At 41.0% G+C, this 13001-nt stretch overlaps 1 protein-coding gene across 1 annotated transcript in view; it reads left to right on the top strand.

The window, feature by feature from the left end:
* Nucleotides 1-13001, top strand: part of LOC129730017 (uncharacterized) — a 48037-nt gene that overhangs the window by 768 nt on the left and 34268 nt on the right. The window lies entirely within an intron of this gene.

Below are 13001 nucleotides of genomic sequence, written 5' to 3'. Positions count from 1 at the left end.
CTCATTGAACCTTATGTAGAAACACCGAACTTGTAAGTTAATTTGTTTGTTAAGCGTTCGGATTTTTTTTGACGTAGGACTACGTCTAACCGCACTATATCCAGATACATTCCGTGGAAACTAAAACCAAGATGTAACGTCGGAATGAAAGATTTCAAACGGTTATACTGATGTAACCACATGATGGATCACAATAATCAATATGTCGTTGGATTGATGATATGATGGACAATTTTGTAATTCTTAAATTTTCATTATCACTTCATTGTTAAACAGTGAAAATTGAATAATAGTTTCAAGGTCGAATTCTCACCAACAATGTACCAATCATATGCGAGCACGCCTGGCACAGACTTCATGAATAGACACACCAAATGCCTGCTGTGATATCCTGTACAGCAGTGGCAAAAAAAAAATTGACAGAATCTCCCCGTCCCAATAGGTCAACTAATGTTAGCTTCCATGAGCCTAGACTATTTTGATGTCTTGAAGGTGAAACTTTTTCGGAAAGTTCGTATCCACCTCCACTATCAGACAGTATTACGTTCTGTTGTTAATATATATGTTAATGTTAATAAAACTGATGTATTGAAGGAAAATATGATGGCACAGGCAACAGTACTGCACCGAGCAATGCATGCGCTGGTTACTCGTCGTCTATCAGTGCAGAAAAACTCAATATTCATTTTCGTGCAGTCAAGCCAAGTGAAAACTACATTGCCGCTATTGACGAACAGTGGGGCGTGGAACACAATCGAATTGTCGTTTGAAGTGTTTTCTTCTTCTTCTTGTTTCGTATAGCAGCAAATATCAGAATTCAATATGATTTTTCTGAACTCTACACTCTGCTTTTTTCAGATTTATTCAAATAACTGAATATAGGGTATTGAAAAGACAATAGAAAACCAAAATGCTCCGTACAGATCTTTGAATAGGTAGTTAAACAAGCTGTACTGATGATTATATTTTACTAACTAGATGAATTTAGTCTAATATGACGATACTAGTTGCAAGAGGAAAACCAAATTCATTTCATCTTGATCTAGAGTTCCGACATTAGTATTTGTATTTTCCAATTGGAAATTCTTTTGAATTAGCATTTGCAAGAAAATATTACATTCCATAACCTTACTTGTAATTGAACAACGCTATACAAACATTAATTGCTGAGGCTAATGTTGTTCATCATTCTAGCCCACTTTATTTTCGAAGATAACGGACATATAACTTTCGAATATGGTATTTTTATATGGTTAATATGGTTGTTCTTTGGTATCTTGAAACTGATCAATTTTTTTCTGATTAATTCTGTATACTATTGAAATATTTAAATTGGCCTAAATTAAATGTTAACATGTTCATAAACTTCTATTTCAATTTCAAATTTTCTGTGAATATACATTTTCTACTAAAAGTGTAATTCGTTATCGATATTTTTTCCACGAGCTTGTAACTGCAGGAAAAAAATCTATGTGACATCTTAACCGCTTTGTGATCGGTGAGTGAGCCAACTTCAACACGACAAATAGATATAGAAGGAAGTTTAATTTCTACTAAATCGTACTCAATTAAATATTTTATAGAGGGTTGCCTTTCTGCGTATCAAAGAAAACTCGCTGTATTAGAATGAAAGGTATTCATTAATGGTCCAGAAACTTTTGGGGGAAATTTGGGTCTAAAGCTCTATAGCAATATTTTAGAGAAAAACTTTCTTCTACAAAGTTGTTACATATGATAAAGCGCTTATTGAAAAAGTATCAAAAATTAGGGTGACCAAAATTTTCGATGCTATCAAGTATCTAACTTTTTAATTTTTGTAGATAGTTCAAGTGACCAGCGTTTTTTGGAAATTTTAGATAACTGGTGGGAGAGTTTTGTAGATTTAAATAAATTAAACGTTATCGCTGGTGACTTTAATATTAATTGGCTTAATGAACCAAATTCGAATCAATTAAAGCAATTAGCAGATTTTTTCAATTTGCGACAAACTGTTTGTCAATATACAAGAATTTCCAGACAATCTCGTACATTAATAGATCACGTGTTTTCAAATTTTGATAATGTTCATTCCTTTACAGAGGCCGATTACAAAATTACAGATCATGAGACAATTTTTGTTTTTATTGAGAATGACCAAAACCGTGATGATAAAGTAAAGATAAAGTGCTGGAACAGATATTCGAAACAAGCAGTGTCTCAACTTGTTTCGAGAAGCTTGGATTTTCAACCAGTAACTGGTGATTTGGACAATAAAGCAGCTGTTCTTACCAACACGCTGAAAGAATGTACCAATAGTTTAGTTTTAGAAAAACATGTAAACTTGCATAATGCAAACAGCTGGTACACTTTAGATCTTCTGCGTTTAAAACGAAAAAGAGATAAAAGGTACAAGCAGTTTTACAGAAGTAACAGTAACGATGATTGGTATAGGTACACCGCGGCGCGTAACATGTATTCACGTGCCTTGAAAAAGGCTCGGTGTGAATATATACAGCGGAAGATTGATCAACATCAAAATAACAGCAAACAGTTATGGAAAATTTTGAAGAAACTAATGAAAAGTAAAGATTGTAGCCCGCAATCCATAACTTTTAATGGCTTAGAAGAACAATCGGCGCGAGTAATAGTAAATAAATTTAACAATTATTTCGTTAACAGTGTTCAATCGATAAATCATAGCATTGATTTGGTCAATGAGCCGGACGAGATAATACAGCCGATCAATAATAACTGTAGCTTTGATGGTTTTTATCCTATTACTTTTGCAGAGTTGAAAGATATTTGTTTTTCTTTGGAGAGATCGGCTGGTATCGACAATGTCAACGCAAAAGTTATACAAGATGGCTTTCATGTCATTGGACACGATCTGCTGGACCTTATTGATGAATCACTGCAAACAGGGCACGTGCCTAAAGTTTGGAAGGAATCACTTGTGGTTCCTATCCCCAAGATTACTGGGACGGATAAAGCCGAAGAGTTCCGTCCCATTAACATGTTGCACACATTAGAGAAAATATTAGAACTTGTTGTAAAAGGCCAGCTGATGGATTATTTAAATCGTAATGATTTGCTAATTCCAGAGCAATCAGGTTATCGAGAGGGGCACTCTTGTGAGTCTGCATTGAATCTGGTGTTAGCAAAATGGAAAGAAAAAATCGAGGCTAAAGAAACTATTCTTGCTGTATTTTTGGATCTAAAACGCGCTTTTGAAACAATTTCTAGGCCCTTATTGTTGCAAACATTGGAGCGCTTTGGTATCGTAGGGACAGCATATGAATGGTTTGAAAGCTATTTGTGTGCTAGAACTCAGAAGACTCGTTTCAATGACTTTGAATCGGATTCCATTGCTAATACACTTGGTGTACCGCAAGGAAGTGTTTTGGGGCCCATTTTGTTCATAATTTATATTAATGACATGAAGCGAGTTTTACGATTTTGCGATATAAATTTATTTGCCGATGACACTGTTTTGTTCATTGCAGCGAAAAATCCAAACGATATTGTTGCACTTTTGAATCAAGATTTACATTATCTGGCGAATTGGTTAAAGTTTAAACAGCTTAAATTGAATATTAGTAAAACACAGTACTTGACTATTTCTTCTGCCAACTCCAGACCAGACGTAAACATTGTAATTGATGGTGAGACGATTGATCGCGTAAATGAATTAAAGTATCTTGGAGTTATTATTGATGACAAATTAACTTTCAAGTCTCACATGGATAATGTCATCAAGAAAATGGCGAAAAAATACGGTATTTTGTGCCGTTTGAAAAATGAATTGACTGTTAGTAGTAAAATTAGTCTTTATAAGTCAATCATTTCACCACATATAGATTTTTGTTCATCCATAATATTTCTTGCAAACAATACACAAATGTTGAGACTGCAGCGCTTACAAAATAAAGTAATGCGATTAATATTAAGATGTAATAGATACACTTCCTCGAGTTTTATGCTGGACGCATTGCAATGGCTTTCTGTGAAGCAAAGAGTATATTTTTTGACAATGGTGTTTCTATATAAGATTTTGAATAATATGCTGCCTCGCTATTTGTGTGATCGAATTGATAGAGGAAGTGATTTTCATAGGTACAACACTAGAAACGCGGATGATGCTAGAACACCACATTTTTTATTCGGAAGATCACATAACTCTCTGTTGTACAAAGGAATAAACTTTTTCAATTCGATGCCAAGACAAGTAAAACGTTCAGCAACAATGGCGGAGTTTAAAAGGCTTTGTATTTCACACATAAAGTCTGTCTTGTAGACAGATTATATAGAATTTTTTGTAAATTAATGACGAAGATTGTAAAATTTAAACTTTTTTTCTAATTTATTGGGTACATCAAGTTATTATGTTCATTGATGATGATGAATTTTTGTTTGAATATAGTTATATAATAATTAATATTAGAGTTAAAAAAAAAATGAGTCGGCTACACATGTTTGAGCCACGCGCGCGTAGACTGACATAGACAATCTGGATATTGAGTACATCAGGTTTAAACCCCTGAAATTGAAACAAAAAGCATAACGGGTTGATAAGTTGCTTTTTGGGTTGCTGTCACCTTTATTTTCTTAATTTATTTGCTTTTACGATTTAAAAAAAGGGTTCGGAGAAAAAAACTGAAAAGGCTTGGGTTTGCCTGTGGACTGTAGAGCTCGTTATCGGGAATTATAGTGTCATAGGATCTCTCTCGTAGTTCTGGATCGTTATCCAGAACCAATTCTGATTAGTTAACGCTCCTAAATGTTAGGTTCAATTCCTAACCAAGTCCAGATAATTTTCGGGTTGGAAACGTTCTGGATGAGCCTTGGATCAATGTTATTGAAAAATCGTTTATTTTTTATTTATTTTCAAATTATTGGTATTCTTTTGAAGGGTTACTATGTCTGTATTAATAACCAGTCCGTTATTTGTTTGTCAACTGGTTACATTGTATGACTCTATATAATATCTTACTTAGATAAATCGACCAGCTCAAACCGATGTAGGGGTATGAGATGGGACCATCATCATCATCATCATCATCAAAGATAGAATACCTTGTTCTACAATTTTATAGGTCCAATAATTTAAGTAACTTTGTAAAAAAAAGTTTTTTTCTAAAACATTGTATAGAGCTCTAGACCCAAATTTCCCCCTAAATTTGGTTTCTGCACCATTGTGAATGTTAGAGAGAATTTTTTTTTTTCTAAGATAGAGTGCTGCAAAGAAATAATCAAAATACAGACCCCGTTCGATTTTGGCAAAACGCCAGAATTTTTTCTGTTGCCAAAATCGAACCATGCCAACAATGAACGGTTCTTTTTTCATGACTTTTTAAATGGTCAAAGACGACCTTAACAGTAGAAATGGCCCCCAATGAACTAGTTTTAGTTTCAAGTCGTTTGAGGTGTCGCTTGATAAATTTGGGCTGACGACCTAGATAATTGATATTACCACCCGAACCAAAATAACTTCCCTTTGGAAGATGTTGAGCTTAAATTGGTTAAAATAAATCAAGCAAACTACAAAAGTAAAACGAGCTCAAATCAAACATAGCTTCAAAATAAAAATATAAAAATATTGTAGTCCTACGTCAACTATGCGGTCGTGTCTTGGATACCACCCTCCTACTATTTATTGAGAATAACTACTCTTAAGTACACCAATGGTCATTACAATAAAACACTGAAACTGTGTCACAAAATAACGAAACTACTGTAAAATTAAATTAGGAAGTTTTTGAAAACCGTTTCGAAAAACAAACATACAACAGCCTGAGAAGACTTTTCGTTTCAATTATTATGTGTCATTGACCACTGTATATTTCATTGGAGATCTCAAAACTGCTGGAAACGTACCCACAACCCTCCTTCCTTGCTTTAAAAGTCATCAGTTTATATAGAACTAGCTGAATGTACCTGGCCTTGCTCGTGTAAAAATTTCTGCTTTTTCTATAATTTTCTATATTTCCATATATTTTTTCCAACCCATCATTTCAAATAATATTTCTATTTTAGCTATAAACTTGCTTATATACCACCATTTTCGTTGATTAACAATCGATGCGGAGGCATTCCAACTGGGTGAGTTCAAAAATTCCGTTGGAAAATGCATTGCCTTATCAGCATCTTCGACGGTATTGATTAACTTACAATAAACTTAAATTACACTGAAATTACATAATCAATAGCCTAAGCTCACCTCTGATAGTTAAAATTATTCCTTACTATGTCTTCTCGTTTTACTTTTTTTGTGTAAACAATATCAATATCATCCTTAAAGTTGAATATCAGTATTAACGAATTAATTAACAATTTGGAGATACATTTTCCTCAAGTTTTGAATAATTTCCAATGCAGACAAACAACACTCACTATACCAAACGTTCGGACACCAATTTTCGGTTTTGGGGAGTCTGCTATGACCAATCAGGGAGTATTTGAATATTTTTCTTCTTAAATTTGAAAATAGCGTTGGACGCCCGTTATCATTTTCTGAACATAGTTCTCTTCCTAGAAATATTGACATTATTTAACCATTTTAGTTAGTTTTACACAGCTTGACAGAAAGCAGAAATTGCGGAATTGATTTCAAAACAACGTTTCAATATTACGTCCAAGCCTTCTTCTGTATTCTAGTAACCTTTCCGAAACATGTAATCCGCCATGTACGATTCAAAAATTTGCGCCCGAAATAAATACTTTGATTCTGGACGTCATCTTGATATCGAAAATATACATATTGCAGAGCACATATCGTTTTTCGTGAAATTCTGAAACCGGAAGTCGCCATATTGAATTTAACAAATGTCGTTGGACTTTTATTTCTGGTTTCTAAAGGTCATCCTGGTTCCGGAAAAACCAATGTTTGGAGGTTTGTAAACGTTTTTTATAGTTGTATACAGCTTTCCAGAAACCAAAAGTCGCCATCTTTGTTTTAGGAAAACATCGGACATCAGCCCCCGGGAACCCCGGGAACACCAAGAAACGATTGGTCGTGCTACTCCCACGGGAACACACGCCAACCGGTTCAAGGTCCACCGCGGAAAAGGCACAGGTGGAGGCTACGGGCAACCCTTGGACTACCGTAGAGGGTAGGAAGCGTCGGGAAGGTGCGACGCGACATGATGGCGGAGCGGCCAGAGGACCAAAAAAGGTCAAAAAGGCGCGGAGTAGGGGTGATGCCCTCATACTCAAGACGGATGGGTCGAAGTACTCAGAAGTCTTGAAGAAGATGAGGGGGGAAACCCAGCTCAAGGATCTGGGGGCGGATGTGCGGAGTATTCGCCGATCTCGCACTGGCGAGATGATACTTGAGCTCCGGAAGGACGCCAAGAACAAGGGGGCTACCTACAAAACGGTAGCTGAAAAGGTCCTAGGGAAGGAGGTGCAAGTGCGGGCACTCACCTCAGAAGTGACTCTCCAGCTTAAAAACCTGGACGAAATCACTGAGGGGTGCGACATTGCACAAGCCCTAAAAGCGAAGTGCGGGGTGGAGGTGGCTAAGGAGTCAATCCGCCTCCGCAAAGGTCCGGCGGGGATCCAGATAGCTACCTTCCGACTACCGTCGGCGGACGCTAACCTTGCCCTGAAAGAGGGCAAGTTGAAGGTCGGCTGGTCTGTATGTCCTCTGGGCATACTTCAGCAACCAGACATTTGCTTCCGGTGCTTCGAGGGCGGACATAAGTCCTGGACCTGCAAGGGGCCCGATAGGAGCCAGCTGTGCAGGCGATGTGGAGGTGCAGGCCATAAAGCAAAGGACTGTGGGGAGTCTCCCAAGTGCATGGTATGTTCCGGGAAACGGGACGCCAAACACTTTATGGGAGGCCCCAGGTGCCCAGCCGGTAAGCCGGCTGCGAAACCACGGGCGTTAGGGTGACGCAACTGAACCTGAACCATTGCTTCGCGGCTCAGCAGCTGCTACCTCAAGCAGCCACTGAGTCGTTGTCGGACATCGCCGTCATATCGGATCCCTACCGCATCCCTCCCGGAAACGGTAACTGGGTTGCGGATAGGTCCAGTTTGGCGGCCATATGGACGACGAGCAAGTTCCCGGTTCAGGAGGTTGTCTCAACCTCAGAAGAAGGGTACGTAGTTGCTAAGGTGAACGGAGTGTTCTACTGCAGTTGCTATCCATGGAGCTAACGGGCCTAACGCCGTTGGTGGTGGCGGGCGACTTCAACGCTTGGGCTGTTGAGTGGGGAAGTCGCTCCACGAACCAGAGGGGCCAGATCCTGTTGGGGGCTTTTGCAAAGCTCAACCTTGATCTGGCCAACGTTGGGAACAAAAGTACATTTAGCAGAAATGGTGCGGAGTCGATCATCGACGTGACGTTCTCCAGCCCAGGACTGATCAAGAACTGGAGGGTAGACGATGGCTACACTAATAGCGACCACCAGGCGGTCTGTTATAGTGTAGACAACAACGAGAGGCGGCAAGCGACGGGTAGAGCCAACACTCCGACCGTTCGCGGGTGGAAGACATCACACTTTGATGCCGAGGTATTCGAAGAGGCAATGAGACGGGAGCGCGAGGGGGGCAGTTGGCTCCGCCCGACTGCTGACCAACTAGTTGCTATGCTATCGCGAGCGTGCGACGCCACCATGCCTGGGACTCGCCAACCTAGGAATGGAAAGCCACCGGTTTACTGGTGGACGGACGCGATAGCCGACCTTCGCAGTGCGTGCCTCCGTGCAAGACGGAGGATGCAGCGTGCGCGAAACGAAGAAGAGAGGACAGAGCGCCGCGCAGCATTCAGTTCGGCAAGATCGATGCTAAAGAGTGCGATAAAGGCCAGCAAGAGGGCCTGCTTCGATAGGGTATGTGCGAGTGCCAATACAAATCCGTGGGGTGACGCCTACAGGATCGTAATGGCCAAGACTAAAGGCGCGCTGGCGCCTGCAGAGCGATCACCAGCGATGCTGGACCGTATCGAGGGACTCTTTCCACGCCACGAGCCAAGTCCTTGGCCTCCGGCGGTCGTGTCTCACGTCCGACGTTCCAGTATCTCAGACATAGACCAGAGATGGTCGGCCAACCTGCCGAGCATCCAATCCGTGAGCGACGACAGCCGTGTCGAGGCAGGGGAGGAGGCAAGGGTTACGAATGAGGAACTCATCGTGATCGCCAAATCCCTAAAGGTGAGCAAGGCACCGGGACCGGATGGTATCCCTAACCTGGCGATCAGGCTGGCGATAAAAACGGCCCTCGGGCTGTTCAGGGCAGTCATGCAGAGGTGCCTGGATGACTGTCTCTTTCCGGACAGGTGGAAGCGGCAGAGACTGGTCTTATTGCCGAAGGCTGGCAAACCGCCAGGGGACCCATCGGCATATAGGCCTATCTGCCTGCTGGACACCGCGGGCAAGGTGCTTGAGAGGATCATCCTCAACAGACTGGTGAGGTACACGGAGGGTGTACACGGTCTGGCAAGTAACCAGTTCGGCTTCCGGAAGGGCAGGTCCACGCTGAACGCAATCTCTTCCGTCATCAAGACGGCGGAGGTAGCAATCCAGCGCAAGAGAAGGGGAATACGCTACTGCGCAATCGTCACGCTCGACGTGAAGAATGCGTTCAATAGTGCCAGTTGGGACTCCATAGCGCTCGCGCTCAGGAGCATCCATGTACCGGTGTCGCTGTACAAGATTCTTTAAAATTATTTCCAGAATCGAGTACTTGTTTACGACACGGAGGAGGGTCAGAAGTGCGTCCCAATTACCGCAGGAGTTCCGCAAGGTTCTATCCTGGGCCCGGTGTTGTGGAATGTCATGTATGACGGAGTGTTGAAACTCAAGTTCCCTGTAGGGGTTGTGATCGTCGGCTTTGCAGACGACATAACGCTGGAGGTTTACGGCGAGTCTATCGAGGAGGTCGAGTTGACGGCCGCGCACTGTATACGCAAGGTCGAGGACTGGTTGCGCTCCAGGAAACTGGAGCTCGCGCATCATAAGACGGAGGTCACGGTTGTGAACAACCGTAAATCGGAGCAACAGGCGGTGGTCAGAGTCGGAGACTGCACCATCACCTCGAAGCGATCCCTGAAGCTCTTGGGGGTTAAGGTGGACGACAAGCTCACGTTCGGGAGTCACGTCGACTATGCCTGTAAGAGGGCCTCATCGGCTATTGCAGCACTATCTCGTATGATGTCCAATAGCTCAGCGGTTTATGGCAGCAAGCGAAGACTTCTTGCCAGCGTGGTTTCGTCCATACTTAGGTATGGTGGGCCAGTGTGGTCCAGAGCGCTAGGTACTAACAGTTACCGTGGTAAACTGGAAAGTACCTACAGGCTCATGTGCCTGAGAGTTGCGAGTGCGTATCGTACGGTGTCATACGATGCAATCTGTGTCTTGTCCGGCATGATGCCTATCAGCATCGCCATCAAGGAGGACAGAGAGTGTTTCGACCAACGTGACACAAGGGGCATACGAGGTACCAGAAGGTCATTCTCGATGCTCCGCTGGCAGCGGGAATGGTCCAACTCCACAAAGGGCAGATGGACGCACCGACTGATACCGGAGATATCCGGCTGGGTCGGGAGACGACATGGTGAAGTGAACTTCCACCTGACACAAATCCTGTCAGGCCATGGTTGTTTCAGGCAATATCTGCACAGGTTCGGACACGCGGTGTCCCCCATGTGTCTCGAGTGCGTGGAGGAGGAGGAGACTGCTGAGCATGTCTTCTTCGTATGCCCCCGTTTCGTAAGAGCGAGGAGCAACATGATGGCTGTGAGCGGGCCTTGCACTACTCCGGACAATCTAGTCCGGAGGATGTGCGACGACCCGGACATCTGGAACGCGGCCGCCTCTCAGATTGTTCTGGAGCTGCAACGTGTGTGGCGGGTCAACCACCAACACGCCAGTGGTAGCTAATTACCAGTCTCCAGGTAGTTAGCTAGAAGGTTATAAGAGTAAAGAGGGTGCATCACGCACAAAAGCCACTCCCCGACGTAATACTTAACCGTCGTTCCGGGAAGACCAGGGCTGGAGACTGGAGGGGTTTTAGTGGGTCGGGACAGGGATCAGTAGGTGCCTGGGCGAGTGTAACTACTCCAGCATCTCTCCCCCAGTCTCATCCCCACACCCTGAGTTCTCTTCTCAGGTGTCTGTTTGCAGATTTCCCCGCCACCTTAAAAAAAAAAAATTCAAAATAAACTTCAAAACAAAATTCTCCAAGCGTACCAGTGACGCATAGTTTACCTAGTCCTTTGCATACCCGTTTAACTTATGCACAGGTTACAGGTAGTTCGAACATTATACCGCCTAGTGTTGGTAGTTTAAAAATGACCGTTAATATGGGTAAGCAAAACACGCTAGAAAATAATTGTACACCTATTACTCCAGCTAATATTGCTGCCGAAAATATTTTTTCTAATGTCAACTGCCTGGGGCCTATTACGGCAGGTAAACTTTCTTTTTTGCAACAGGCAATGTTCGATCTTATGAACGCCATGTTGCAGGCAAAATCAATGTTTGAAGCCATTCAAATAGGCACAAATTTTACTATTAAAATTGATTCTAATTTAAAATTTAGCAATGATTTTAAATAAAACAATTAATATATTAAATTGGAATGCTCGCTCATTGAAGGCCAATGAGAATGAGCTTTTTAATTTTTTAACAGTAAATAATGTGCATATTGCAATTATTACTGAAACATTTTTGAAACCTTACATAAAATTAAAATATGATCCCAATTACGTGGTTCATAGATATGATAGGATTCAGGGTTCCGGCGGTGGAGTTGCAATTGTTATTTATCGCCGAATCAAACATCGTGCTCTTCCCCATCTTGAGACGAAAGTTATTAAAACTTTGGGAATTGAAGTTCAAACTGAACTTGGGATTATATTTATTGCCGCAGCATATTTACCATTTCAATGCACACGCGAGCACAAAAATTATTTTAAAGGTGATTTACAAAAACTCACCAGAAATCGTTCGAAGTTTTTTATAATCGGCGATTTTAACGCTAAACATCGTTCATGGAATAATTCTCAAAGTAATTCCAATGGCAAAATTTTATTCAATGATTGTTCTTCAGGATACTATTCTATTTTGTCTCCGAATAGTCCTACATGCTTTTCTTCTGTAAAAACCCTTCAACAATTGATTTGGTGCTAACAGATCAAAGTCATGTATGTAGTGATTTGATCACACATGCTGACTCTGATTCTGACCATCTTCCAATAACTTTTGCTTTATCTCATGAATCAGTTTTAAACCCTATGAGCTCTGTTTTTAATTATAACAAGGCTAATTGGGAAAGATACAAAACTCATATTGAGAGAAATTCCAATAACGAGCTTGATTTGCAAAACGAAGTGAATATTGATTCCGCTTTGGAAGCATTAAAATGTGCAATTGTTGATGCCAGGAATTATTCTGTTCCAAAGGCTCAAGTGAAATTTGATTCACCAATAATTGACGAAAATCTTCAACTTCTAATTCGTTTGAAAAATGTCCGCAGACGTCATTATCAACGTTCTCGTGACCCTGTTTTTAAAACTATTTATAAAGATTTACAGAAAGAGATTAAACATAGATTTACTCTTCTGAGGAATCAGAATTTTGAGACTAAAGTTGAAAAATTGAAACCATATTCAAAACCTTTTTGGAAGCTGTCGAAGATTCTTAAGAAACCTTCAAAGCCTATTCCAGTTTTGAAAGATGGTGAACGTTTTCTTGTATCCAATGAACAAAAGGCTCAAAGACTTGCTCAGCAGTTTGAGAGTGTTCATAACTCAAATTTGAATTTTGTGAGTCCAATTGAAAATGAAGTCACACGTCAATTTGATTTAATTTCTTCCCAGAATTTTTTACCTGCAGAAATAATTGAAACTAACTTGAATGAGATTAAATCAATTATTCAAAATTTCAAAAATTTGAAAGCACCTGGTGACGATGGAATCTTTAATATACTAATCAAACATCTCCCTGATAGCACAATGGAATTTGTAGTGAAAATTTTCAATTGCTGCTTCAAAATTGCATATTTTCCCAAATTATGAA

The sequence above is a fragment of the Wyeomyia smithii genome, chromosome 3, assembly GCF_029784165.1.
Source record: "Wyeomyia smithii strain HCP4-BCI-WySm-NY-G18 chromosome 3, ASM2978416v1, whole genome shotgun sequence".
Taxonomy (NCBI): domain Eukaryota; kingdom Metazoa; phylum Arthropoda; class Insecta; order Diptera; family Culicidae; genus Wyeomyia; species Wyeomyia smithii.
Note: the sequence above shows the minus strand (reverse complement) of the source record. Positions and strands in the feature narration are given on the sequence as shown.